Genomic DNA, 19,799 nt, shown 5'->3' on the forward strand with positions numbered 1-19,799 from the left:
AGATAGTAGAATTAACTCAGGATATCTGGATTCTAGTCCTTATGTTGTAACCACTTTCACTTTAATAAATTATTTAAACAGTATGAGAGTCTCCTTATTTTCAGATAGTTTTATCAATACTTAATTCTACTTTTTGTACAGGGTTGTGAAGTTGAATTTAAACTGAGATATTCTAAGCAGGTAGATGTGAAAAATGTATCTTAAGTGATTCTATAGATACAGTGGGTTATATGAATATATTCACTGGTTTACTTCTTGGCCAAATATTTAGCAAACACCAACTCACAAAATCATTGAGCTCAGCTAAGCAATGGAACTGAAGACAGGGATTGGAACCCATTAGTAGTTTTCCTGGGCAAGAAGGGAGAAAGCATAACCCAGTTCCAAGATTCCTGGATTTGTTGTCAAAATATATGGATTGAGTCTTGGCTTTCAGGGCTTATCAGCTAGAAAGTAATTTCCACTTCTTAGTTGTCTCATCTGAAAAATAGAAATAATAAAAAGAACAGTTTCCCTGCCTAAACTAAGAGCAAAATTGAACATTAAACATGTTGGTGTCAGCTTTTAAGAATGAATGTGTTTTTGTGTGTTTTTTTGGTTTTGTTTTGCTTTTTTGTTTTTTTTTTTTGCTTATAAATGGATTGATATGTATTTTGTCTTCCTATGAACTTAGGAAAAGAGAGATGTTATAAATTGGGAGTAATCTAAGTAATTCCAGAAAAAATAAGAATTGTACCAGAAAAGTCAAGCACTAAACAGCACTAGTGATTTTACATCATAAATAGGCGGTGGGAAAGCCTAAGAGAAGAGTGTGTTGTCATATGAAAGATTTGTGAGATCTCCCAAGAGGGAGTGGCTGACAGACTTCTGGCTTCTCAGAGAAGATGCCTCTGGATAAAACCTCTAATTATACTAACACCCTAAAAGATCAATATAAAGTCATATTTGACTGTCATACAGTCAACAGCATTTAGTGAAACAGAAGGAGAAGAGAGGTGTCTAAGAGAAGCTGAAATCTGAAGGGCCACAATAGGACAGATATTATACCTCTATTAATTACGACATAGACTAATGGGCTTTGAATGATTACAATGCTGGCCATGGCACTATACTATGTAGGTTGCTGAAATCATGCCTGTGGCTGAAAGGACCCCTAACATGGATGCTTTGTGACTCAGAGAACTTGGTTTAGACAAGTCTCCAGCATCAAGCAGGACCTCCCAGAATTCAGAAATTGTTTTTCAATAGTAACTGGTACTGAATAGAGCAGGGGTGACACGTATCTGTCACCTGGACCACTAGCTGCTAACTCCTCCACCCATGGCTGACACAGTAACTGACTATGCCACACACAAATTCACAATCATTCTCCATACAGTGCTTTAGGCAGTTGCTTCCAATCAATTGGTGCTGGTACCTAAGGTCAAAATTCTTCACCATCTTTGTAAAAGTGATTTAGGAGAAATGAAATGGTGACCGTGTGAGGCAAGGGTTAGAAAAGGCCTAGTGCCAAATCTCATGCAAACTGGGGGCAGGCACTTCTAAAAATAAGCCTCCTGACTTTTCGCTCAATGATTATTTGGTACATGTGCTTTGGTCACTCAGATGTGAGAGTGGAGGTACGGGAAATAAGATGGAAAAAGGGACATCTTCGAGTCAACTATATAGCCTGTAAATGTTGCTCTTGTGTATAGTTTACCATCTCCTCCCTTTTATGGGTTACTTCTTGTTTTCTTGCCTCTATCTTACTGGGTGAATTAGACACTTTTCTGGAGTGTAGACTTTCTTTAAAATTTTGTAGGCAAAAGTTAAAGAATTTAACTTGAGGGCAATTTAACACATTGTCTTGAACATAAGCCAAATATAAGTATATGATGGAATAGATATAAAACCCATACAAATCATAAATGTATAAGGCGAGGCTTCAACAAAACCATGTGCTTGTGGTTCACTGCTTCAGGATATTTTCCCAGATTCCCAGGGGTACATGCTGACTCTCTTTTGTTCTCAGAAAAATATCAGTAAAAAAAGTTTGGGAAATATCGTCTAGGTCTGGTGTCAGCAAACTTTCATACACTAAGGAAAGAATCCATATATTTTTTTCAACAGAACAGCATTCTTTTCAAAGTTAGCACATTCAGACTCTTGAGTAGAGGCTGCAAAGTGATGGCACACAGAATGGATTTAGCTTGCATAAGCATGCGTGTCTTTTACGGTTTCACAGGCTTTAAAAAGAGCAAAAATCACATGAACATCTAGATATTGGGATTTTCTTGAAACTCAAACACAGCTCTCAGTTATCAGTCCTCAAGAGAAATCAGGGAAGTGCAACACAGCATCCACTGCACTAATGGTTCTCTAACTTGAGTGAGCTCAGAATCACCAGAAGGGCCTTGTTACCATACAGAATGCAGAGTTCCACACCCAGTTTCTGATTCAGAAGGTCAGGGATGGAGACTAAGAATGTGCATTTGAAACAAGTTCCCAGGTGCTGCTGCTGGTGGTCTGGAGATCACACCGGGAGAAACAGTGCATTAAAAGAGAGAAACACGCTAGTCTCTCATTCCATGAGGGAAACAACTGGCAGAGCTGGGTAGCGGCTGCCCATTTAGGAGAGGGCTGGGGGTCTCCATTGTGCCACAGCCTTTACCAATCCCTACTTCTTACACAGGCCCATATTGCTCAGTTGGCAATTGAGTGTGTGACCTGTTTTGAAATACAGAGAGGAAACGCAAAGAAATGGAATTGACACTTAGTTGCATGCTCTTACTAGCATGAAATGGTACTGTAGAGTAAGCACAAGCTAATTGGAGTATTTTGATGGAAGGAAGGTAGGGATGACACCAAAACCACACAGAACAAACATTAGAGCTTTGTACGATTGTGATGAGCGGTGGTCCAGCCCTCTTTACGTAGTCAAACCTGTAAGGCTATCTCTCTGCGATAGTTTGAATGGACTATGAGAGGCAGAAAAAAAAGATACTGTTCATTGGGATTAAAGGGTGCTTCTTTCAGTTACTTGTTAAAAATTTGGCATTTAAAGAAATCAAAGGTACTATCGTATTTTATAAAGAACTGAAATACAACATCCAAAGCTCATCTGGTAAGTTTTAATTCCTTAAAGCATAGATACCTTTGACAGCCAAAGTAAAATATAAAATACTTGAGACAATGTGAAAACTGCATGCTGGTTAAAAAGATACCTATCAAAGTTCAATGCCCCATTCTAGAGAGAAAGCCACTTTTCCTCAGGTGAGAATTGGGCTGAAAAAAATGAGATATACCTCTTTCAGCTTAAAACTTATATCCCTTTCCTACAAGGCCTTCTGCCAGATCTTGGATTGTCTCTAGAAATTTTGGGGGCTGTATTGCTGCGGAAGGTATATCCAGTCAGTATCCAAATCCTGTGGATTAGAATTACACAGGATTTCTTGCTTCTATGCCCATCTCACCATTACCTGTCATTGGCCTAAGAACATCCTGCCATTTTGCCAACTTTCCAGGCCAACCCACACACCACTGCCAGATTAATTTGTCTAAAGAGCAGTTTTGGATCCCATTCCTCCTTCCCACACAAGTCCTCTGTGATCTCCACTGCAACCTGGATCAAGTAAAATACATCAACATAGTTGTCAAGTCCTTCCAAAGCAGGACTTCAAATTATCTAGTCTTAGTTTCCTACTCCTCTCTCCATGTAAGTCCATATTCTGGGGGAGTACTCTTCAAACTAGGCTCTGCAAAAGAACAGAGAGGTTGATTACTCTGATTACTTTGTCATATAATACATATCTATTTTCTCTGAAATCACCTTTAAATACAAAGATAAGGCACTATGGGAAGGCTATGCCTACCTGTCTCGGCTGTAAGCTGAGACCTCTGTTTTTTAGCTTTTTTGTGATTTGCTCTTACCGACAAAACTATATTTTAAGAAATGTTTGTCCTGCTAAGTAGAGTTGCTTAAGGTAAAGTGGAAAAACAGTCACTGATCCCCTGATGTGCTCTATGTTTTTCAATCTCCCTGCCTAGGCTTGGTCACTCTCTCAGGATGCCCTTCTGCCTTCTGCTTATCTCAACGGCTACCTTTTGCAAAGAGCCATCTTCCCTCCTGGAAAAATATATGTGGTCTCTGCTCATCAACCAAATCAACATGTGTTTCTCTTTTGCTTCGCGGCAACTACACATTATTTCACATATTAAAATTTTGTTTTTCCTATATTAGAATTATTCAATTACTTGTCTCTTCTCCAGCTACCAGATTCAAGAATTACTTGTGGACAAGAATACATATGGCAGGGGAACATATGCTTCACTTTTGTCCCTCCCATTCTGTAATCAGCTAGTGAATATTAGTTGAACTGAATTGGAATTCCAAATGTCCCGAGTTTCCTAGAGCACCAATTCATTACTAAACTCTAGGCCAAAAGCATTAGTAGGAAACAAGTTACCTATAAAGAAGAGTATACAATACTTCCATTAGACCACTGATTGCAAAGCAGAATCACTGAAATCAGAGAAGGACAGAAAATCTATGATATCAGAATGTACATTTTTCAAATCAGAATGGCTAAGCCCTTTCTCTAAAAAAACTTTCCTTTTATCTCTGACTCTCTGACATGCAGTTTTACTGAGTTTACAAAATGGCAGTAAGAAAAGGTGACTAATTCATAGTCTTCCAAATACTTAAGGGAAAAAAGACTCAGTAAAAGCAGAGAGGTAGGCACGCAGAGATGGTTAGCCCATACAACACAACAGGCTAAATGACATGTGCCAATAAAACTCAGGTAACCAGATGACACCTGGGTGGCCTGGCCAGAACCGCAGTTACTCAAAGGGGGCACTAATCCCTGGACTAAGATATTATTACCACATAGAAGGAAGGAAACTTGGATTTGGTGAGCCAGGTTTTCAAATCTATTTTAAGTAAGGCTACATCTTTTTCTTTAATTTCTTTTTTTTTTTTTACATTTATTTATTTTTGAGAGACAGAGAGAGACAGCGTGAGCAGGGGAGGGGCAGAGAGAAGAAAGAGGGAGACACAGAATCAGAAGCAGGCTCCAGGCTCCGACCTGTCAGCACAGAACCCAACGCGGGGCTCAAACCCACGAACTGTGAAATCATGACCCGAGCTGAAGTTGGACGCTCAAGCGACTGAGCCACCCAGGCGCCCCATAAGTAAGGCTACGTCTTATAAGTACATGAGCAGAATCACAACTGGTTTAATTCTTTACACTTCAAAACACTTGAGTATCCATAATCTCATTTGTTGCCTCTACTAATAAGTAGAGGAAATACGCAGAATAAAGATTGGTTCCATTGGAGGGACAGGGAAAGTGAGACATAGGAAAACAAGTGATCTATTCTAAGACCATCAAGAAAACCAGTGAATTTAGATTTAGGATTAAAGCTGACACCTAGGCAAAGATTTCTTTTCCTATGCTGGAAGCCATTGCAATGGCACCTTTCAGCTTAACTGAGCCAGTAACAAGGTGGGCACGGAGGTTATCATGACTGATGTTGCCAGGCCTTTTGCTGAAATAACTACAGTGGGGTTTATTTCAGGGTTCACCACCATCTTGTTTGCTTTTGAATGCCACAGTACCTAATCTTGTATGGCACTCAAGAGATGCTCAGAATATCAGGGAACTAGCTAGCTGACCACTTAAATCTTGAAATATCAGGATATACAGGTCACTTGTATATCAACATTTAAAGATATTTTCTAAGAAAAGGCTGCACACATCATCATTATTAGAATATGTGCTGTTTGTCACAACATAATCAAAATCTGTCTTATTACCTGAAGCTTAGCAATTTCTGGGGAGAAAGGAAAAAATATTCAATGTGGGAACTGAAAGGCATTCTTAGGAATGATTAACAATTTTGAGTAAATGGTAGAAAATGTCAGTTAAACTATAATTATTTACATTTTTAAAAGGATTCAAGCAGTTATATGAGTAACAGAACAAGTTTTCAAGCAATGTCACCAACTCCCACACAAGTCACTGATATACAGCCTTTTCATCAGATTATTAAACAATTCTACACCCTCCTCCTCCTCAATTAAAGATGTGGTCTGAAATTCAAACAACTGACATTTAAATTTTGAGTCTAAATTAACCCTTAATCAAATCTGCCAAGCAAATACTAGTCTTCATTGTAATCAGAGATGCTTTTTGCCGTCTCTTGTCTGCATTTTGCCAATGCTGAAGTAAGACCAATAACAAATGCATTTGGCCTGGTGGTCTATTAAAAATAGATCTGTCCTTCCCAAAGAGAAGAATTTACTTTTACTTGTACCTTTATAAACATAAAAGATATTCAATGACCATAATAGTCAAATTCTGCCTTGAGATGTGGTGGATAGAACCAGATGAATGATTAATCATCCTTGAGTTTTTCTTTACTATTTGGTTTGCCATAAAAGGTAAGTTACTCTTCTCGGCAATACTTCTTCCTTTGGTTCTCATGATAACCAATCATCATTCCTCAAAGGCTGGCCGTAGGAATGGGCATGAGTCTTGAGGTAGACCAATCATATTACCTCATCCCCTAAGGCACAGTAATTGGTTCAGGAAGACTCATATGACAAAAGCCAGCCAATCAGAATCTTCTAAAATTCAATCCCTGCAAAAGGGGGCCTTTTTTTCTCCTTCAGGTTTTGAGATGTAGGGGCTGTGAGCAAAGTGTTCATGCCCATGTTTAATGTGCTAGAGACAAGTTGATTTGAGAGGATGAAGCTAAGACTGAGAGCTGATACGCAAAGCAAGTGAGTGCAGGTGGTATCTGAGTTACTTGAGAAAATCAATTTTGAGGAAACATTTTTGTCTTTCACGTAAGCTGCTTTAAAAAAAAAAATCAGTAAATCTGTTCATTAAAAAAATTCCCTAGTGGACACTGAGTTTCTGTCCTCTAGATTAAATGTCTTAACCAATAAAAACCCTTGTCATTTCTTTTCCTACTTAGAGGCTTAGCTTACCTCCCCTCTCCAATTTAGTAATGTCCTTTTCTTACCATCATTCATGTGTCCCCTCAGAATGTCCTTTGAAAAATCATTGTATACTAATATCCCACTACCCACTACCATTTAAAATTGTTCTTTAAATCAGGGCACTTGGGTGGCTCAGTTGGTTGAGCATCTGACTCTTGGTTTTGGCTCAGGTCATGATCCTACAGTTTGTGGGTTTGAGTCCACATTGGGCTCCGTGCTGATAGTGCAAAGCCTGCTTGGGATTCTTTCTCTTTCTCTCTCTCCCTCTTCCCCTCCCCTACTTGTGCGCTCTCGCTCTCTCTCTCTCTCTCTCTCTCTCTCAAAATAAATTAACTTAAAAATTAAAAGAAAATTGTTCTTTAAATTACCAGCTCTTAGAAATAGTGGATTCTTGGGGTGCCTGGGTGGCTCAGTTGCCTAAGCCTCTCACTCCTGATTTTGGCTCAGGTCATGATCTCATGATCTGTGAGATGGAGCCCCGTGTGGGGATCTGCTCTGACAGTGCAGAGCCTGCTTGGGATTCTATCTCTTTCTCTCTCTCTGCCCCTTCCCTGCGCGCTTTGTGTGTGTGTGTGTGTGTGTGTGTGTGTGTGTGTGTGTGTGTATGTGTGTGTACGTGTGTCAAAATAAAATAAATAATGGATTTAAAAAAAAAAGAAATAGTGGATTCTTACCAATGACTCTTGTATCACTTTTATGGCAATGCAGCAAAGATGGCAGTGGGGGGGGGCAGCTTCAAGAAAAACTTTCAGAGGAAAATAACATCTGATCATCACAGTTCTCTATCTGATGTCTAAGTCTGTGTGTGTGTGTGTGTGTGCTTAAATGAAATATCCTCACCTAAGGTATTTTAAGAGTATTTTCTATAACCAGTCAAATATGTACTCTAGTATTTGGAGTTAGACATATTTCTCTGGTCCTGAAACTTTGCCCCTTCTATAAGGCCCAGAAAGTGACTTAGCTTATCTAAGAGTCAATTTCCTCATCTGAAAAGTGAGGATAATAATACACTTTGAAAAGATCAAAGGCGATGTTGTAATAAGCAAAGTGCTTAATTACAATTAGCACAGTGTATAGCAAATACAAGTACTCAAAAATGTTAATGTTTATTGGTATTACTGCTAAAGCAAAGATTGTGAAAACAATTGTCTGATCATCTACACATTCGTTCAACTTCATGGCAAAGATCCATTCTAAATCATCCACTTATGTTAACAGACCAGATCAGGGTTTATGATTAATAAAACTACAATGACATCTTATCTTAGTGTCGTACTCATTTTTTGAAATTATTTTCATTTTGTAGTATTCATTTGATTCATTTCTAGGATGTAATATCTATTTTCCAGGAAAGGAAAAGTGAGGAACACAGAGAATATTTAAAACTTGGCATTAAGCAAAACTAACCCAGAAAATTAAATCTTCTGACCATTTGTGTAGCACTAGTATATTCATGCTAATAAGCTCAAGTAGCAAAATAGTAACTTAAAACTAATTTGTTCTCTCACTTTCTAGAAGTTGAGGAGGGGGGGCAATGATAAACATATGGTAGGTAATAAACAAATGCTGTGATTGGGAAACTTAGCAGTAAAGTTATATTTAGAACTCATGCATTACAGACTGAGAGCAGGAAAGTATCCCAGAGAAAATCTATCTACTACTCTCCTTTCAGGAGCAGGGAGAAGTACCTCGGGAGGCATTAACCTTTCTTGGTTTGGTGTGGTTTGGTTTGTAATTAGCATGTGATTAGGGCAGGACTTGGAATCCATGACCTTAGTTCTTACACCTACTGCTCTTTTCTCATATAGTGTAGTTGAAAGGCAGTAGGGAGGAGATGTCCTGCACCTCATTTTGTGATCTTGGCCAAATCACTTAATCTCTCTAAGCTTCAATTTTCTCACATGTAAAGAAGGGATAACCCTCACCTCAGAGGCTTGATGACCAAATAAAACCATATACATGAAAACTATTTGTAAACGAGAAAACACCAAGCAAAGGTGAGAAATCATTACTGGGCAGGGATTGCAAATAGATTTTAACTTGACTGGGGAGCTCTGCCTAATTGGTATTGGCTCTCCAGAATGCTACGTTAGGGTTTTGAGGATGCAGTGGTACTCAAGGAAAAAGGAGCCATAATTGATCTGCCTGCCACGGTACAAGAGCGGGTAGTGGACACACATGTGACAAATATGTAGGGTGCTGCCTCTGCATAAATGAGTAGTGGCTAGGATGAGGAGAGGAGAGTCCTGAATGAAGAAGCATACGTTCTGAAACACACTTTTTCACCTCTCTGTTCCCATAAAATGTAAAATTCTATAAAATGGATATTACTTACCAAATGTGTGCATTACCATGAGACTAAATTAAATAATGTATGCAAAAGAGCTCAGACACTGTAAAGCAACATCCAGTAGATTTGGATTCATACTATTAGAGCATAAAAAATTACACAGGCAAACATATCTTACTCATCGAAAATACCTCTTTTACATGGATGAAAATAAAAGTTAATTACCCCTCTGTAACAGTGGCAAAACAATACAAAAATGATGTTCTTAAGTGAATGTTAGGAAAAATACATTTCGCCCACCTTCAACTTTGAGCATTTTGCCTGTCACTTTAAATTGGCTAAATGTTTGACAGATGTTCAATAATTGACACAGCTTATCTTCCTCTCTCAGGCTCTTTTCCTACTCAATCGCCAGCATTTCTAGTTGCTATAGCAACTGTAAACATTAATGATTATTCCGTCATGCCAGGGGGATTTAAACACATTCTTAAGTTAAAAGTTCCCTCAGGAAAAAAGGTCTATCTATCTCTGGAAAGATGGGAAATATTATATGATTTAAATTCCCTGGTTATTGAATTTATTAGATCTAAATACACAAATCTTCTTCTATAGTTTCACATAGGTAACGATTTTTTTTTTCTCCCATCTGAGTAACAAAGGAGTTGTGGGGAATTGAGAAACTCAGCTTTCTCTGATGAAAGGGAAAAATAATTGACCTTGATAAATGATATAGCAGAAGCTGGTGGGGAGTTTTGAAACAAAGAAATGACCTGAAGTTTCATGACATAATCTGGGTGCAAATTTAAAGTAACTCTACTTAAAGCCTCAGTGGTTTCAAAAGTAAAACTGGGGGCGCCTGGGTGGCTCAGTTGATTAAGCATCTGACTTTGGCTCAGGTCATGATCTCATGGTTCATGGTTCGAGCCGTGCATCAAGCTCTCTATCAGTACAAAGCCAGCTTTGGATCCTCTGTCTCCCTCTCTCTGCCCTTCCCTGCTCTCTCTCTTTCTCTTAAAAATAAACATAAAAAATAAAAAAAAGAGTAAAACTGGAATGATTATATTTGTTCTAACCACACAAGTCACCCTATCCAGTAAAATACACTAAATGCACGGGGTCATTACTGTGTTTTGTGGCAAAGTGAACAATAGTTTGAGCTTCAGAAGAAAATGAAAATAAATAGAAAGACGGGAACATTTACAACATTTATTTCAAGGTGGGGGACGATGAGCCAGATCTGTGTAATAGTTTTGTTCTGTTTCCCATGCTTACTATCTTAAAGTGTTTTTCAATGATTGCCAACATTCAAAAATTGAAAGATTTCACAGAGAATTTCATATTTAAGTCTCCTCAGGGAAAACTACAAGGCCACACAATACTGACCTCATTTCTCATCAAGGCAGTAAGTGGCCAAAGATGAGCAGTGGCTGGCCTGTTTGAAGGGATCATGTGGATCTCTACCTTGCCTACAGTATCTTAATCATTTATACTATTACTTGCCTGGCCCTTGGAGAAAATACAGTTTTAAAAGCGAGTGAACCTCTTTCATACATGCATTCCTAAAGCAAATCTTCCGGATTTCCATGAACCTAAATCATTTTGTGCCCCTTGCTCTTCTTGAATGAAGTAGGGGACAGCTAATATCTGTGTCTCACTTTGTGGAAACCGCTTCTGTTCACACCGGTCACTGCCTAACCCCTGAGGCCCAGTGACTGACTAGAGCAGGCTTAAATGGAAAACAAGAGGCCCAAAGAAGCCCTCAAAATTTTGTCTTTCTCAAGGTGTAGGCTTTTTCTCTCTTTTAAAAAATTATACTGTGGCAAGATACACATAAAATTTACCACTTTAATGTGTACAGTTCAGTGGTATTAGTACATCCAAATTGTTGTGCAACTATTACTCATTATCTATCTCCAGAACTTTTCATCACCCTAAATTGAAACACTGTATCCATTATGTCTAGTTTTCAATCACTCATTCAACAAATATTTCTGTGTGCCTATTATATACCAGGCATTCTAAGCACTACAGAACAGGATATATAAAGTAGGGATATAGTTTTAGGGGAATCAGGTTTCCTGAATCCTGCTTATGTTTCCAGGACAGTAAATCTTATGGTTCATGGTATTTATTTCTTCTATCCTGAAATAACTCTTTGGGGATCCTGGACTGCAAACATACCTTGATACATATAAGACAACAACTGGACACTGATTGTTTTTGGTGCTTAGTTTTTCCCACCTGGTCAACTCATCCCCGACTTTTCATTAGGAACCATTTCTCTCCCACTCTCAGTAGATGCTATTATATGAGTTGGGCTTCTCTTCATTCTGGCTCCAGGAATGTACACATGTTCTGTGTCTACCCAATCAGAATTTTCTATCCGGCACCACCCCATAACCTCCAGTCACCATAATTAGTTTAGGGATGGGCACGTGACTCAAGCTGGCACATGAAAGTCAATTTTGAAGCTTGTACTAAAATCACTGGGAATGAGTCACTCTCTTTTTGCTGGGGTTACCATACAGTGAGAGCCAGCTCAAGCAAAGTAAAGCCAAAACATGCATAGACAGATTCCTAAAACTATCACTCGAGAACTAAAATCTAGCTGCATCTAATGGGAATTTTATGCCAATATGTTCTCATTTTTGTTCAAGCTCATTTGAATTGGGTTTTGAAACTTATGACAAAAAGGATGTTGATTACAAAGCAATTAGACAATTGACATAATATTGAAGAATGTTATATAATCTCAACAAATATCCAATGGCCAATTGTATGATGACTTCTGAAAACTTGTTCTCCAATTCTACCTTTTTAATTCTATTTGAAGCAAAAATTACCCCCCTTGTCCCTGACTAGTTCTGCTAACACAGGACTGCTCTAATGCATTCTTGGCTTCTTTGCTTTAATTCATCTTCCTCAGATGTCTACCTAGCTTGATTCTAACTAAAAACATATCATCTAAAAGCTTAGGCTAAAAGTTTAGTTACAATGCTGCATCTACCAGTTGTCAGAGGTGTGAACTTGGGCAAGTCACCTCAACTCTGAGTTGTTCTAGTAGTCAAGTCAGTTCTGCAAGAGTATGGGGATGCGGAATCAGGCAGATTGGTATTTTCTAGGAGTATCTCTGTAGTTGATCTCCTCTGATGGATGATGATTCAGGACAGAAAGTAAGAGTGGAATGAATGAAGGTCCCTCTCAGTAAAAGCTCTGAGTATAGACAGCCAATGTTCATCTGTTATTTACTAGGTGGCCAGGTGCTAGCACACTATGCGTTTGCACAGGACAGACACAAATGACGGTAAACAGCAAATGGCTTGGTTATTCTGCAAAGGAGGGCATGTGGCACAGAATTATTTTCAGCCAGCTTCACAAACACAGACATACTAATGCTAGGTATAAGGGACAAGATACATATAATTTTAGCATTCCTGTTACCCTTCAGATCACAAACTGCTAGGTGAACACTGATTAGCTGACCCTCTTTTATGATGCCTGACCTTAGATGTACTTTTTCAGCTTGTGGCAGGAGTTTGAATTTTTCTTTCTTTCTTTTTTTTTTTTTTTTTTTTTTTTTTGGCTCTCCATAAGCTTCTTAACCAAGACCTGTTGAACAAGGGGTGATCTTAGTTTTTAGTGGATCTCAGCTTGTGGAGAATTGCATGTGGCCCTTAGTGACTTCTAAGGTGATGGGTGCCAAGGTTCAGCTATCAGAAGAAACTGCCAAGTCTATCTCTTGAAACATTTGACTTTTCCCTTCTGACTTAATTAAGAAATGAGAACAAGGATGTAATAAAAAGACTCAGACCAGAGAACTATGGTCAACAAGTTGAGAGTCTGTAAAAACACAACTGATCATAAGAAAAAAAAAACAAAAACATGAGCACCCATTCTACAAAGCAACATTTAAAACACATATGCATGAAATACTGGTTTAATTGAATTTAAAGAGGCATTATATGCCATATGTTAAACTATGTGGACAAATATGTTGGGGAGATTACAGGTTGAAAAAAGTTGGGTACATTTCTTCACTACAGGACTTCTCCAAATCCTTAAGTTGTAAAATCTCCAAGAGATGAATTTAATAAACAGCATTTCCCAAATCAAGGGACTGTCCTACATACTCTTAAAACCTCCTAAAATATGAGATCTGGTTACTGGATATATAAACATGGCATTTCTATTATCATCATGTCATAAGGATTCGGAAGCCCTTAATTAAAATACATGATTATCTCAGCAGTCTTTAGTTGGTGTTTATTTTGAAAAATCTACATTGTAAAAGATATAAATGGGAAGTGTAGGAGAGGTGTGAAGAGGCATTCAAGCCTAAGAACTCAGTAGGAACCCTGAGTAAGGCAGACCTTAGTTCCTAACAGGTCAGCTCTAAGTCATTTACTCCAAGCATCACGTATAAAATGGGACTAGTAATTTACTTTTCTCAAAGGATTGTTCTGAATATTTCACCTCCTTCAGTATTCTTAACATGTCTATAAGGGGAATGTAATCCCTACTTTTGAAAGGTGTTTACAAATAATATAAAAATTCTCTTGACCTACACTCTTGGAACCTAGAATTAGTTGGTTAAAGAGTAAAAGTGCGGGGTCCCTGGGTGGCGCAGTCGGTTAAGCGTCTGACTTCAGCCAAGTCACGATCTTGCGGTCCATGAGTTCGAGCCCCGCGTCAGGCTCTGGGCCGATGGCTCAGAGCCTGGAGCCTGTTTCCGATTCTGTGTCTCCCTCTCTCTCTGACCCTCCCCTGTTCATGCTCTGTCTCTCTCTGTCCCAAAAATAAATAAACATTGGAAAAAAAAATTAAAAAAAAAAAAAAAAAAAAAGGAGTAAAAGTGGGAAACCACAAAAAAAAAAAATGCCATATTTACACCTTAACTTATCTTATGCAATTAAGTTTATTATTAGGTATTATTTATGTATTTATTATTCGTTAATAAATTTTATTTAGAAAATCAAATGTATTATTTGTAAATATTTTTTAAAGTTTATTTTTTTGAGGGAGGGAGGGAGGGAGGGAGGGAGAGAGAGAGAGAGACAGAGAGAGAGGAAGGGAGGGAGGGAAGGGCAGAGAGAGGGAGAGTCAGGTGTGGGGCTCGAACTCACCAACTGTGAGATCATGACCTGAGGTGAGATCAAGAGTCTGATGCTTAACCAAACTTCCACCCAGGCACCCTTGTCAATCTTTTGATATAGGAACCATATACCCCTTTGCCTTCTCATTTTTTATCTTTTAAAAAATGTTTATTTATTTATTTTGAGACAGAGAACATGAGAGACCACACATACATGCCCGCACACACATGAGGGAATGGCAGAGAGAGAGGGAGACATAGAATCCCAAGCAGACTCTGCACTGACAGCGGGGGCTCATGACTACGCAATCATGGCCTGAGCCGATATCCAGAGACCAATGCTTAACTGACTAAGCCACCCAGGCACCTCTTTTTTTTTCTTGAGTGTTATCTTTTTTTTTTTTTAAGTTGACTGTTAACTAGGGCTGATGTTATCATTTTTACCTAAACTACACTCATCATGCCTGAGACTTGGTTTTGTTAAAAAAAAGACCGGTGAAATTATAAGAGAATAGAATCCTACTAGAGTTTAATGATCCCCCCCCTAAATTTTTATAATTATCTTGCCCAGAGCATCTTTATTTTTCACTGACTTGCCTTTATTAAGTCTTCCTCAAAGGATTCCAAGTTGTTTTTGTAGAAGTGACAGTTCTTTCCTTTTCATTACCTTTCATTAGTTTATGTAATATTTAAACTATATAAGTACAATTTAACATAAATAGGTTTAGGGAAAAAAAAAACTGACTCTCGGCAAGTATACAACTTAAAAGGGAGGAACAGAAGGGTATAGGTTTACTTTAGTGTAGCCTACCAAGCCATGAACCTACAGTTTGCCACAGTCAATAGGCATTGTGCATTAAAGAAGGAATGGAGAGAATCTCTTTATCCAGAAAGTTAGCTAAGAGGGGGGAGGGGGGTGGGTGGGTTGAGAGAGCCTTTACAGTGCTTTAAAAGACAACATATTTTGTTTTATTGCCCTGTAAACAGACTCTGGCTTATTAGACCATGTAATTATAGTTCAAGTCTCTGCAAAGGCTTCTTATAGAAGCATTTTAGGCTGACTTCTAACTGTTGTTAGTTCCATTAGGGAAGACTGATAGTGATGTTGGGACTTAACAGGTGTGATGGCAGACCAATGACAAAGAAATATGGAGAAGATTGTTTTCTAGGTCTCTCTCAATTACATGATATAGATGATTGTCCAGTCCAAATAAAATAGTGCATTTTAACTTTCCACTGATGTATCCCTACCTGAAAAGTAGGATAGAACACACATTCTGAAGAGCCAGGAGACAGATCCCACAGCAGTTTATTACAAGCCAGGAGTTTATATTACACATTTATTCTACTTTCAAATTCCACTGGATAATAAATCTATGGTGGTTTTAATATAAAGTGTTTTAAAATACAACCACTAAATCCCCCAAATCTGTAAATACAGAGAGTTCTTGCAAAGGAGCATAATCACATGGTACCGAACATGACTAAGAAAAAGAAGCAATGAGAGAGATGGTACTTTTAAAAATATCAGAGAAGGAGTGAAAATGACCACAGTTCTTACATGAAAGGGTACAAGCCATACAGTATCTGGGAAATGAGAATTTAAAGATAAGGGAACAGCAATCACAAAGACTCCACTGCAGGCTGGTATATGTTTAGTGTCTCTGAGACAGAGTGTATGAGTGCAAGACAATGAGAAGGGGGATGATGATTAAGACATTCCAGGGATCAGCTATATGGAGGCTATTAGCCAAGAGGGGAGTTTTAGGGTTTTTTTTCCCCCCTGAATCAGATGTAAAAGCCTTTGGAGAGTTTTAAGCAAGGAAGAAGCATGAACTGACTTACATCTCAAAAGTATCATTCTGTCTTTTATCATATGGAGTGGGGTAGAAATAGAAGTAGGGAGAATGGCTAGGAGGCTGTTACAAAATTCAAAGTAGATGTGTTGGGAGTGTGAATGAGGGTGTTAGTGGTGGAAGTGGGGAGAAGTTGTTAGACACAGGGGATACTTTGAAGATACAATGCAAAGGATTTGCTAACAAATGAGATGGTAGTATAAGAAAAAGAAATAAATTAAGGGTGATGTCCTAAATTTCAGTCTTGAGCCACTGGATAAACGGGGCGGCCCTTTCCTATAACTGGGAAAACTCTAGCAAGATCAGATTTAGAAAGAAGATCAAAGCTCAAGTTTGGTCATGTTATCTTTGAGATGACTATTAGGCAACCAAGCAAGGTGATGATCAGACAATGGATACACGAGTCTTGCTTGGATTTAGGAGGGAGGGAGAGTGAAGATAGACATTTGGGAAACATAAGTATAAAAGTGGTTTTTAGGGGCGCCTGGGTGGCGCAGTCGGTTAAGCATCCGACTTCAGCCAGGTCACGATCTCGCGGTCCGTGAGTTCGAGCCCCGCGTCGGGCTCTGGGCTGATGGCTCAGAGCCTGGAGCCGGTTTCCGATTCTGTGTCTCCCTCTCTCTCTGCCCCTCCCCCGTTCATGCTCTGTCTCTCTCTGTCCCAAAAATAAATAAATGTTGAAAAAAAAAAATTAAAAAAAAAAAAGTGGTTTTTAAAGCCATGAGCTATATGACATCATTAGGGTGTATGTATATATACATATACATATATACATATATATATGTATACATATATATGTATACATATATATACATATACATATATACAAAGTCCCTATATACAAAGTCTGGGTCCTGAACTTGAGGGCTCTTATAATTCACTTAAAGAAGATGGGAAGATGACAGGAAAGTAAGAAGAAGCCAGTTAAGGAGACTGAAATGGGAAACTAGTGAAGTACAGGGGTACCAAGAGAGTTGTAGCCCAAGGTCAAGGGAAGAGAGTATTTCCAGTTGAGAGTGATCAACTATATCCAAATGCTGCTGACTGGCTGAATAGAGAGACAACTGAGAATTTACCACTGGCAGTAGTACCATAGGAGATCACTGATGAGACTATTTAAATACAATTCTGGGGAAAAGTCCTGAGGCACTATGTGCAAGAGTCACTGAAACAGAAGATGCAGAGATAACTCTTGTGCAGTTTTGCAGTAAAGGAGAGCATAGAAATGGGGTAGTGGGGGTGAAGGGATTTTCTGATTTATTTAGGACGGAAGGTATTGTTGCATGTTTGAATGCAGATAGAAGGGATGTAGCAGGGAAGGAGAATTTATTGAATGCAGGGAAAAGGAGAAAAACAATGGCTAGAGCAGTCTTTGAGAGGGTGAGAGGGGACAGAATTCAGTGCACAAATGGGTGAGGTTGACCTTACAGGCCCAGAGAGATTCTGTATTTGTGTTAGGGGAGGAAGCAGAAAAGTATCCATTGCCACAGCCACTACGTGAGACAGAAACACCAACATCTCCTAGTTGGATTATTACAACTTCCATGCTCTTGGTCTCTCTTTACACACTCATACCCTACTGCAAGCCATTTCCCACACTCTTCAGGAGAGTTATATTTTCAAACTATAAACACAATTACCTAAAACCTAATGGCTTTCCACTGTCCTTGTGTCAAAGAACGTAATCCTCAAGATGGCTTCAACAAGTCTCACAGAGAAAATTTTAAATGTTGAATGAAGTCTCAATATATTCTCTTAACTAACGTGTTCTTGAAAAAAATGGGGAGGGGGGTTGGTTTCTATAATTTTTTTATAAGCTTCAGCCGAATAGAAAAGGTTCTTCTGTTTTTACATCTTATATTTCAATGTGACCTAGTTAATCCTTTAATAGCTAGCTTTCAATGTCTTTGATCAGCTTCTTACTGTGATATAAAAGATTAGATCCTATTCCTAAGAGTAAATCTCCTGTGGAACATTTCCTTGGTGAAATGTTTAATATTGTGGTCAATGGATGAAAATGAAATTCCTACAAATGCCTGTGTTATCATGAATGAGAACATTTCTAATAACTGTGCTTTCAACCTATTCCCTTCTGTTCCTCGTGGATATACCTTTCCCATGTAACAAAGAGCCTCTGACCCACAAAAAATGAAAAGATTTCTTCAAAAAGGTTTGAGCAAATAACCAAATCCTTAGGCTATTGGCCAAATGCAGATTTGATGTTGCAGCCCGTTTGGGAATTGATAAATTCCTTTATTCATCGCTGGTTACAGATGGAATCCCTGACTTGGTCCCCATAAGACTGATGAAATTGTAGCAGAAAAATAAAAATAAAAATAAAACTAATCCTTATTCTCTTTCACTTGTACAGGAATTCTCCACCACAGTACATTTTCTTGGTGATGATGACAGAGTTGGCAACATAAGCATACTTCAAAGAATACAGGATATAACAAGGTCGTAATATGAAGCAATTTCAACTAGGATTGTAGCAGAGATGATAATCTCTGCACTGTATTAACATATCAGTGCTCTAAAAAGCTGGACTAAAATCCAAAATCTACCCAGATATAACTTTTTTTGAGCCATTTTTTTCTGGGCAATGCAAAGAAAAGCAGATAGGTTGGTCCAAATTCCATAAGAGTTAGCATCACTCTTCTTAGTATCTTTTTTTGGGAAATCTTGTCCAACAATGGGCATTTAGGCTTAAAACACCTCTGAGTGTTTTATTCTCACTCTTTGGTTTCACATGATAAAGGAGAGTACAAAAGGTGAGGTAAGAGGACTGGGCTTCCTGGTACTGAACATATGAACAGGAAGTATCACCTCTTTACCAATTAGAAAATAGTAACAGCATCATAGAAACAGCTTTTCACCGACCTTATGCAAGGCTTTTACTCTTTTACTTTACAGATGTAGATCACACAGCTAATTGCCAGAAACCTGGGACCCAGGTCTTCTGTCTTCTGGTCTAGTACTCTTACTCTAGTATTCTCATTTAAAAATTGGGAGACTTGGGTGCCTGGGTGGCTCAGTCGGTTAAAAGTCCGACTTTGGTTCTGGTCATGATCTCACAGGTCATGGGTTCAAGCCCTGCATTGGGCTCTATGCTGACAACTTGGAGCCTGGAGCCTGCTTCAGATTCTGTGTCTCCCTCTATCTCTGTCTTTCCGCAGCTCTCTCTCTCTCTCTGTCTCTCTCTCAAAAATACATAAACATTAATTTTTTTAAAAAAAATTGGGAGACTTAGTATTTAAAAAATGTAGTTTTTCCATGGGATGCCTGCTTGGCTCAGTTGGTTAAGCATCCAACTTTTGGTTTCGGCTCAGGTCATGCTCTCACGGTTTTGTGGGTTCAAACCCCAAGTAAGGGTCTGTACTGGCAGTAAGGAGCCTGCTTGGGATTCTCTCTTCCCTCTCTCTCTCTCTCTCTGCCCCTCCTGCACTCATGCTGTCTCTATCTCTTTTGAAAAATAAATAAATAAACTTAAAAAATTTTTAAATATCTAGCTTTTCCAAAAGAAGAAGGATGAGAAGGAGATGAGGTAGAGAAGGAGGAAGGGAAAGGATGAGA

At 38.6% G+C, this 19,799-nt stretch overlaps 1 protein-coding gene across 8 annotated transcripts in view; it reads right to left on the reverse strand.

The window, feature by feature from the left end:
- CNTN4 (contactin 4) overlaps positions 1 to 19,799 on the reverse strand; it is a 903,676-nt gene that overhangs the window by 187,048 nt on the left and 696,829 nt on the right. The window lies entirely within an intron of this gene.

The sequence above is a fragment of the Puma concolor genome, chromosome A2 (assembly GCF_028749965.1).
Source record: "Puma concolor isolate L17-30 chromosome A2, mPumCon1.1.hap2, whole genome shotgun sequence".
NCBI classification, from domain to species: domain Eukaryota; kingdom Metazoa; phylum Chordata; class Mammalia; order Carnivora; family Felidae; genus Puma; species Puma concolor.